The sequence below is a fragment of the Apium graveolens genome, chromosome 2, assembly GCF_009905375.1.
Source record: "Apium graveolens cultivar Ventura chromosome 2, ASM990537v1, whole genome shotgun sequence".
NCBI classification, from domain to species: Eukaryota; Viridiplantae; Streptophyta; class Magnoliopsida; order Apiales; family Apiaceae; genus Apium; species Apium graveolens.
Genome location: NC_133648.1, coordinates 247,902,587 through 247,912,054, shown reverse-complemented (window position 1 = coordinate 247,912,054; position 9,468 = coordinate 247,902,587). Strand labels below are relative to the sequence as shown.

Here is a 9,468-nt window from a genome sequence, read left to right as displayed (position 1 = left end):
TTGGGAGTTCTCCGACAGAACACCCCAACATGCACATCAGAGATTTCATCAAGATTGGCGACACTTTCAAGTTTAATGGAGTTTCTGAAGATGATGTTAAGTTGAGGCTTTTCCCATTCTCTCCGCGGGATAAAGCGAAGTGCTAGTTACATTCTCTACTACCAGGGTCTATCACCAAATGGGAGGATCTTGCTCAAAATTTCTTAACTAAATTCTTTCCTATGGCGAAGACTACTGCAATCAGAAATACATTTACTCTATTTGCTCAACAATCTGGAGAATCTTTATGTGAGGCTTGGGATCGCTACAAGGAGATGCTTAGAAAGTGTCCTCACCACAGGATGCCTGACTGGATGATCATTAACTGCTTCCATAATAGATTGGGTGCTACTTCCAGACCCGTGCTTGACGTAGTATCAGGAGGAGCCTTGTGGGCTAAAAGTTATGATGAAGCTTATGAACTGATGGCTGCGAACGAATACCAGAATCCTACTCAGAGACTATGTCAGGGCAAGGTAGCAGGAATTCTGGAGTTAGACACAGCTACTGCTATAGCTGCTCAGCTTAAGGCTTTGACGATGAAGGTGGATTCTTTGGCTAATTATGGAGTTAATTAGATCACTAGTGTTTGTGAGCTTTGTGCTGGTGCCCATGAGACGGAGCAATGTGCTATTTCTAGTGAATCAACTCAGTTCGTGAGCAACTTTCAGAGGTCGCAACAACCTGTGCCAGCCACCTATCATCCCAATAACCATAATCATCCTAACTTTAGCTGGAGCAACAATTGGAATACGGTTCAGCAGCCTTATCAGCAGTATCCAGCAAAGCAGTACAAACCCCCTGGTTTTCAGCAACTGTAACATGCACCAAGATAACAACTCCAGCTGCAACAGTCTAATGAAAAATTTGAATTGGAGGAGTTGAGGCTCATGTGCAAGAGCCAAGTGGTTTCCCTCAAGACCTTGGAAAATCAAATTGGACAAATTGCCAATGCCTTGCTAAATCGTCAACCTGGTATACTCCCTAGTAACACTGAAGTGCCAGGAAAGAGGGAAGCTAAGGAGCAGGTAAAGGAAATTACATTGAGGTCTGGGAAGGTTGCAAATCTCGAACACTCTCAAGTTTTGGATGAAGAAGCTGTTGCTGGAGAAGAAGTTCCGAAGTAAGCTGAAGTGGAACCAAGGAAGACTACAGCTGAACACACTCCTCCTGAGGGTAATACAGGGGAGAAGCAGATCTATCCTCCACCTCCCTTTCCTTAAGAGGCTGCAGAAGAAAAAGCTGGATAAGCAGTTTGAAAAGTTTCTGGAGGTGTTCAAGAAACTTCATATCAACATACCTTTTGCTGAAGCTCCGAAAATCCAAAACCCTAGTTGGCTCCTTGAGAAAAATGGCTGCCTCTCTCAAACCCTAGGATCTTATTTCATTTTTGTGTTCTCGTGTTCTCACCACTTCTAGCTTTAGGAGAATTAGAATATTTATAGGCTATAGTAGGGATCATGGACAATTAGGTCGGGCCTCCCAATGACATTCTGGGCCATGCCCAATATCATTAAATATTAATTCAATCCACTAAAGAATTAATATTTGCACTACCTTTCCTAATTCCGTAAATTAAATATTTAATTCGGCTCCCATATTATTTGCTTATTAAATTCCCCATATTTAAGATATCGCATATCCATTAATTAAATCAATTTCTGACAATTAATTTAATCAATATCTTTTATCCTTGATCATCCACTCAACCTTATAATTGTGCAAGAACAAATCTGCCTGCAGGACTAAATCACAATTATCTTTATGAGCTTTAAAGAGGACATCATCACCGGAATATATCTTTCAAACACGGTTTCCTTTTATAGTCAATATCCCACTCTGTATATAATGTCATTGCCCAATACATAAATTCACAATTTAAAATAAATTACTTAATGTATGAATCAAGGTATGTGCATTAAATACAAGTGTCAATCACTATATCCGGATTAAGAACATTAGCAATAATAATATCATAGAATCTTAGTTATTTTTTATTGTCAGAATAAAAGAAAGAATTATTCTACTATTTTGATCCCATTCAATATACACAAAGAATACAAGCATTATTTAATAGTAAAGATATACTATTTCTAAATAATACTTCAGCACTTCCAGTGGTTTGTCTAACACCACTTAGACCGTGAACCTTTATTATATTATATAAGGAGCTTGACAATCTAATCTTTTGCTATCCCATTTGATACTATATTGTCTACAATATATAATATGCAGACAATGTGAAAACATACATTCAAGATTCTCAAATGATTATTATAATAGTATATACTTCAAACGAATAGTTCAGTATAAACCCTAACAATCTCCCACTTATACTCAAGCTATTCTTTTAGTATATCAGTGTTTATTACAATCAATCTACTACCAACTATATAACTATGTGACCAAGTGTCTGATTCCTATCGCTTCCACGTGCTGCTGAAAAGCCTTAGCTGGTAAGATCTTCGTGAAAGGATCTGCCCGGTTATCCTTCGATGCTATATCAGCCACAATAATATCTCCTCACTTAACGAATTGCTGTATGAGGTGATACTTATGCTCTATATGTTTTGCTGCCTTATATGCCCGTGGCTCCTTGGTATTCGCCACAACACCAGTATTATCACAATAAATCGTGATTTTTCGTGGCAAATTAGGAACTACATACAAATCCAGCAGGAAGTTTCGGAACCATATAGCCTATTTGGCTGCCTTAGAGGCTGCCACATACTCGACTTCCATGGTTGAGTTTGCAATGCATTTCTGCTTCATACTCCTCTATATTACGGATCCACCTTCCAAAGTAAAAACACATCCCGAGGTGGACTTTCTCTTATCCTTATCTTTCTGTAAATCTGAATCGGTATATCCTAGAGGCAACAAATCCGAGGACTTGTAAACTAACATATACACCTTAGTTCTACACAAGTACTTGAGTATTATTTTTACTGAACTCCAATGTTCCTGTCCCGGGTTTGACTGGTATCGGCTAACCATGCCCACGACAAAACAGATATCAGGTCTCGTACATAACATAATATACATTAGGCTTCCACATACCGAAGCATAATGAACTGCCTTCATGTTCTCTATCTCCTTAGGTGTCGAAGGGCACTGACTCTTTGATAGAGAAAATTCATATCTAAAAGGTAAATTGCCCTTCTTGGAGTCATGCATGTTAAAACGACTTAATACCTCATCTATGTAGGGCTCCTGAGATAAAGCCGACATCTTTTTTTCTTGCGATCCCTTATAACTTTGATCCCAAGGATGTATGCTGCTTCACCTAAGTCCTTCATTTTAAATTGTTTGAACAAACATGCCTTTATTGAAGACAAGATCTTAACATTGTTTCCAATGAGTAAAATGTCATCAACATATAGCACTACAAAAACCACTGTATTTCCCTCACATCTCTTATACACACATGCTTCGCTTGGACTTTGATCAAAACCATACGACTGAGCTGCTTGATCAAAATGAATGTTCCAATAACTAGAAGCTTGTTTAAGTCCATAAATAGACCTCTTAAGCTTACATACAAGATGCTCTCGGCCTTCCTTGATGAATCCCTCTGGTTGCTGTATATAGATGGCTTCTTCAAGACTTCCATTAAGGAATGCTGTCTTGACATCCATTTTCCAAATCTCATAATCAAGATGAGCTGCTATAGATAAATGAATACCGATTAACTTAAGCATGACCACTGGCAAAAAGGTTTCCTCATAATCGATACCTTCTTTCTGAGTATACCCTTTTGCAACAAGTCTTGCTTTCCAGGATTTCACCTTTTTATCTGATCCCCTCTTATTCTTGTAGATCCACTTACATCCAATAGGTTTAATACCTTCGTATGTCTGAGTATCATCATCATGTTCACCAGAGACCAAGTCCAAAGACTCTCCCAAAAACATGAATCTATCAAGCTGTCGAACAACCCTCCCAGTACAACGAGGCACTGGTGCGGTATTAGTGACATGTTGTGCATTTTGTTGTGGCCTTCTACCTGTACTATAGGTTTCTGGGTATTATCTGTTCCTCTAAAATGATACTACTCATGGGTTTGTAATTCATTATATAGTCTTGCTCTAAGAATCTAGCATCGATGCTAACAATGACATCCCGATTCTTCGGACTATAAAATAAATAACCTTTCGTTCCCATGGGGTAGCCTACAAACAACCTTACTTTTGTACGAGATTCTAACTTAGTCACGTTCTTATTCAGCAAATGTGTTGGACAACCCCATATCCGAATGTGTCTTAGACTCGGTTTGTCCCCGGTCCATAATTCTAAGGGGGTTTAAGAACCGATTTAGAAGGGACTAGATTCAGAAGATAAGCTACTGTTTCCAAGGCATGTCCCAAAAATGACTTGGATAAATTTGAATAACTCATCATCGATCTAACACTCTCTAAAAGAGTCCGATTCCTTCTCTCTGCTACACCGTTCTGCTGGGGTGTGCCTGATGTAGTAAATTGGGATTCTATCCCATTCTCCGATAAATATTCCCTAAATTCTCCAAGCAAGTATTCGCCACCACGATATGATCGTAGTGATTTGATACTTTTATTAAGTCGCTTCTCTGTTTTAGCTTTGTACACTTTGAACTTATTAAAGCACTCAGACTTACGGTGCAACAAATAAACGTACCCATATCTAGAATAATCGTAAATGAATGTGACGAAATACTCATAACCACCTCTTGCTTGGATATTCATGGGTCCACATAAATCAGTGTGAACCAATTCTAACACTTCTTTGGCTCTATTCCCCTTTTCCTTGAAATGCCTATTAGTCATTTTACCTTCCAAGCAGGATTCACAAACTGAAAATGGCTCCACTGCCAATGAACTTAAAGGCCCATCTGCTACCAGTCTTTGAAACCTCCTCAAGTTAATATAACCTAATCTCAAGTGCCAAAATTATGTTTGGTTCAAACTAGAAGGTTTCTTTCTTTTAGTAGAGGTAGAAGACATGTTGTTCAATTCCCTATTTGTAGTTGCAGTGCAGGTTGACTAGGATTATATATATACAAATTATCTTGTAATGTACCAGAACATATAATCTGTTTATTCATCATAATAGAAACATTACCATCCAAACAAACATTATAACCATCCATAGCAAGCTTAGAAACTGAAATCAGATTTCTACTAAAAGAAGGTACATAAAGATAATTGTTCAAAACCAAAATCCTATCAGAACCAAAAGATAAATGAATAACTCCTACAACAACTACTGCTACTTTCTTAGCATCTCCAATGACCAAGTATATCTCACCATATCTAAGCATTCTGGATAGCTAGAATCCATACATAGAATTATAAACATGATCAGTGGCTCCTGTATCTACACACCAAGTGCTCGTAGATGTAGCCGCTACATATGTTTCTGTAACTAGAGAAAGAGACATACACGTATTATTTGTCTTCCTAGGAAGAGGACAATCCTGTTTCCAGTGACCTGACTGCTTGCACCTGAAGCACTCTCACTTAGGATTTTTCACACCACCTTGAACTCCTACTGCCTTCACAGCTTTCTGTGTCTGAGCCTTTTTCTTCTTCTTCATACCTTTCGGCTTAGAAGAAGAACCTTCCTCAGCCACATTCACTTGAACACTTTTCCGAAATAGTCCTTCAGCTGCCTGAAGTTCTGTCAGGAGTTCCGCGAGACTATATAACCTCTTGTTCATGTTATAATTCAAGCGAAATTGCTCAAAACCTTTGGACAAGCTCATAAGGATATTTTCAATCTGGGCTTCCCCGTCAAGTTCAGCACCAAGGATCTCTATCTCATTCAGATGCGACATCATCTTGAAAACATGATCCCTTATAGGCGTTCCTTTAGCCATCTAAGTGTTCATTAAAGCCTCCATGGATACTTGTATAGCAGCCCTATTCTGATCTCCAAAAAGTTCCTTGAGATTAAAGAGCATATTCGCAGCAGTGGCCATAGACTGATGCTGATGCTGCAAAACACCCAACATTGCTGCCAGAATGTAACATCGCGACATCTCATCAGCCTTAATCCATCGCTTATAATACTCTTTCTCATCTTTAGGAGCATCAGCAGCAGGCTGATCTGGCTTAGGTGCAAAACTTGAACTCCTCAGCAGTCAACACAATGTCCAAATTTCGTTTCTATTCAATATAGTTAGGTCCGGTAAGTTTGTTATCCTTAAGTATGGTGAACAGTGGATTAAAGCCCATTATAAGTTTGTTATCTGGCATCAGTTGCATAAAAATATCACATAACACATAAAGGGTGCATTAAATATTAAGACATATTGGGTCCTCTACCAATTATTAAAATTAATGCACTAACATTTAAACATCATAAGTTTCTGGTACGCCACGATGTGTGACATGTATACTACCTAAATTTTTATTAAACAATACGCCACGTTGGGGTGGTCTATATTATTTTTTATAGCTAAGTGTATACCATCATCAAATCTTAAATTAAACATAATTATACCAAATGCCATCAAATAATATCTTATAATTATCCGAAATATATGAAACTTGGTATGCCACGATGGGTGACTTGTATACCTTCCACTATTCGTTATTAATTTAAGAAGTTTGTTCTAGCAATTTCTTTAACATTCTAGAAACCATAATTATATGCCACGATGGGTGACATATATATAATTGATATTTGTCTTTATGGTAAATTACATACAAACAATGATGGAGACCATGTGATTTAATTTCATATTAATTGTAACGACCGGGAAATTTACGTTGTATTATATCATATTTATAATAAAATATGTGTATTAATATGTCATTTATGTGTGATTATCTGTTAAACCCTAATTGTTATGTGTTATGTGTATTCCGTATCATTTCTGTATTTTTAAGGTATTTTTCAGATGTTTTATATCGTATTCATAGGTTTCATTTCAAACGTTCTGGAACCCAAACAATGATTTTAAAGCCAGTATTTCAAATAAAATAATGGGCCTTATTTTTCATCAAACGGCTTTTACAATCGCAATATTCTGAACATCTGGATATTTTATAATTTTTCTCGTTTTACGAAAAATGACTTTTCCGGGCCCCATTGGGTGTTAAAAACCCCACAAAAATCACATTTTTATTTTTATAAAATTATAGGACTTTTATTTATACCATTTCTTTGCATTTTTGCATTATTCACAATTTTTGGGAATTTTTGGCATATATATTGTATATATAAAATATTTATAAATTAAAATTTAATACCCAAAAATTTTAAAAATTAGGGCCAAATATTTTTATTAAATGTATAATTATCCCCTTAATTTTATTTAGGAGTATTATTTTTCACACTATAAATACCCTAATTATTATTAATTAATTCATTAATTCTGCAAATTATTCCCAAATTCAGAAATTAGGGTTCTTGTGTAATAACCCCAATTTTTGGAAATTTTTGAAACCCTTATGAATAGTGATTTTGCAGATTATGCTGAATGAGAAAACTTTTCATGCCACACTATGTAGGGGTTCTGGTATGGATATTCTGAGATTTTATTAGTACTCTATATGGTATATAAGTGTATGTAAAGATCGTCAGAATCCAATTCCGAACACTTTGATTTTTCCCGGAAATCCTCTAGATACGAAAAGAATTGAGTATAAGGTAACAAGATAAGAAGGATTTAAATTAAAGGATTATAAGAAAGGATCATAAAAGAAATATAATATATTGAGAAAGGTTAAGGGAACCTAAGTAATAAAATCCCGGGTATGATCCCTCAAACGGTAAACGAAAACGAAAGTTAAGCGAACCGTATAACAGATCAGCGGTCATTAGGCAAATAATTAGGAAGTTAATCAAAGAGATTAGAGGGGATGATGTCATCCAACCAATGGGAAGAGGACAAAGAGGGAAGGATGACATCACAGGATGACCTAAGCATGACATAAGGGAAGGAGGTGTGGTTGATTAATAACCACACAAATTTCATGGTTAAAAAGGTAATTTACCAAAATCAAAAGCTAGTAACCAAGCAAACAACTCACAAAACACAAAGATATTTCATATCTTCATCTTGCTCTCGGCTTTCAAGGAAAAAGCAAGAAAGAAAAATTCAAAATCAAGATCCAACCATTGTTAAATCACAAGGTAATTATCCAAGGTCCATTATGATTAGTTATAGCTATCCTATAAGTTTGAGCTTCTAATTCATCCACAATCTCTTCCTAAAAATCATGGAAGAAGATGGTGAATAGTGTTTTTCAAGAACTAAAAATTTTGTTCTTGAAGTTTTGTTTAGTTTAAGCTTGGATAAGGACTTTAAGGGTGATTCCAAGCCATTCTCTTGATTCTCCACTCTCCAAGGAAGGTATAAACTCCAAACCCTAGCTTTAGCTTTGAATAATTAGGAATGAATATGATTGATATAGTATATGTGAAGCATGATGCTTGATTGTTTAAAGTTTGGTTGAGTTTGTAGAGATTAGTTGGTTTTGTGGTATTTTTGGGGTTGTAAATCTTGATAATTAGTTAAGGAACCTAAGTAAAGCTTTTAGTTCATGTGGGGAATAAGTATAAATTGTTAATGTGGAGTTGTTGGGGCTGTTATGATGTAGGATGGATGGATTTTTGATTGGGTTGTGAATTGGGATTGGTTGGTGGTTGTTTTGGAATGGTTTAAATTTGGGAAATCGCGTAAACATAGACGTCGTAATGCCCGATTTTACCGTAGGCTGTTTTTGTTCTTAACATCAGAACCCTTGAACTCACTGCTAGGTTTTGACCATTGCCATGTTTAGATAGTTCATGTTACGAGCTTCGTTTTGACATGTGGTTCGTTGGATTCCGATGAACGTTTTAGGAGAAACGGCCGTTTTAAGTAACGACGTTTTGCGAACGAAACATTACCCCTCGCCTTACTTTGAAACATAGGTTAAAGAGCTTAAAAGGTTAATTAATGTATGAAACAATTATGTTAAGTGTGTTAGGAAGTTGGTAAGACACTCGCGAAGGAATCGCCTTAAAACTCGTAATGGTTAAATTATTAAAAATGGTGGAGCCGAGGGTACTCGAGTGACTTAAGAGAATCAGTAAGCGCAAAACGAGCGTTAGAGTCTGAGTTGGTTAGAGTATAGATTTACAAGTGACTTTGGTTTAATTCCAACTTACTTGTTGTTTATAGGTTACCAGACTCGTCCCGAGCCATTCGTAACCCCCAGTCGCTCAGGCAAGTTTTCTATCCGTTATATTGTTGTTGTGATGTATACACTTGTATATGCATTATCTTGTGATAGATGCATGGTGGTTAAATTAGCAAATTCTTGCGATATATTGTAGCATGTGATATGGTACATATGCATACCTGTTTCGTATTATTGCCATATATATTTGTTGGTTCAGTTGATAATATCTATGCTAGAGAATAGCGGTAATTTGCATATACCCTTAGTATAGGGACCC

The 9,468-nt window shown here is 36.5% G+C and overlaps 1 non-coding gene across 1 annotated transcript; it reads right to left on the bottom strand.

Annotated features, from left to right (window-relative positions):
* Window positions 1-238: 238 nt before the first annotated feature.
* LOC141709260 (small nucleolar RNA R71) lies at window positions 239-343 on the bottom strand. Its single transcript, XR_012569846.1, has one exon. It is a non-coding gene; the product is annotated as a small nucleolar RNA R71 (small nucleolar RNA).
* Window positions 344-9,468: the final 9,125 nt, after the last annotated feature.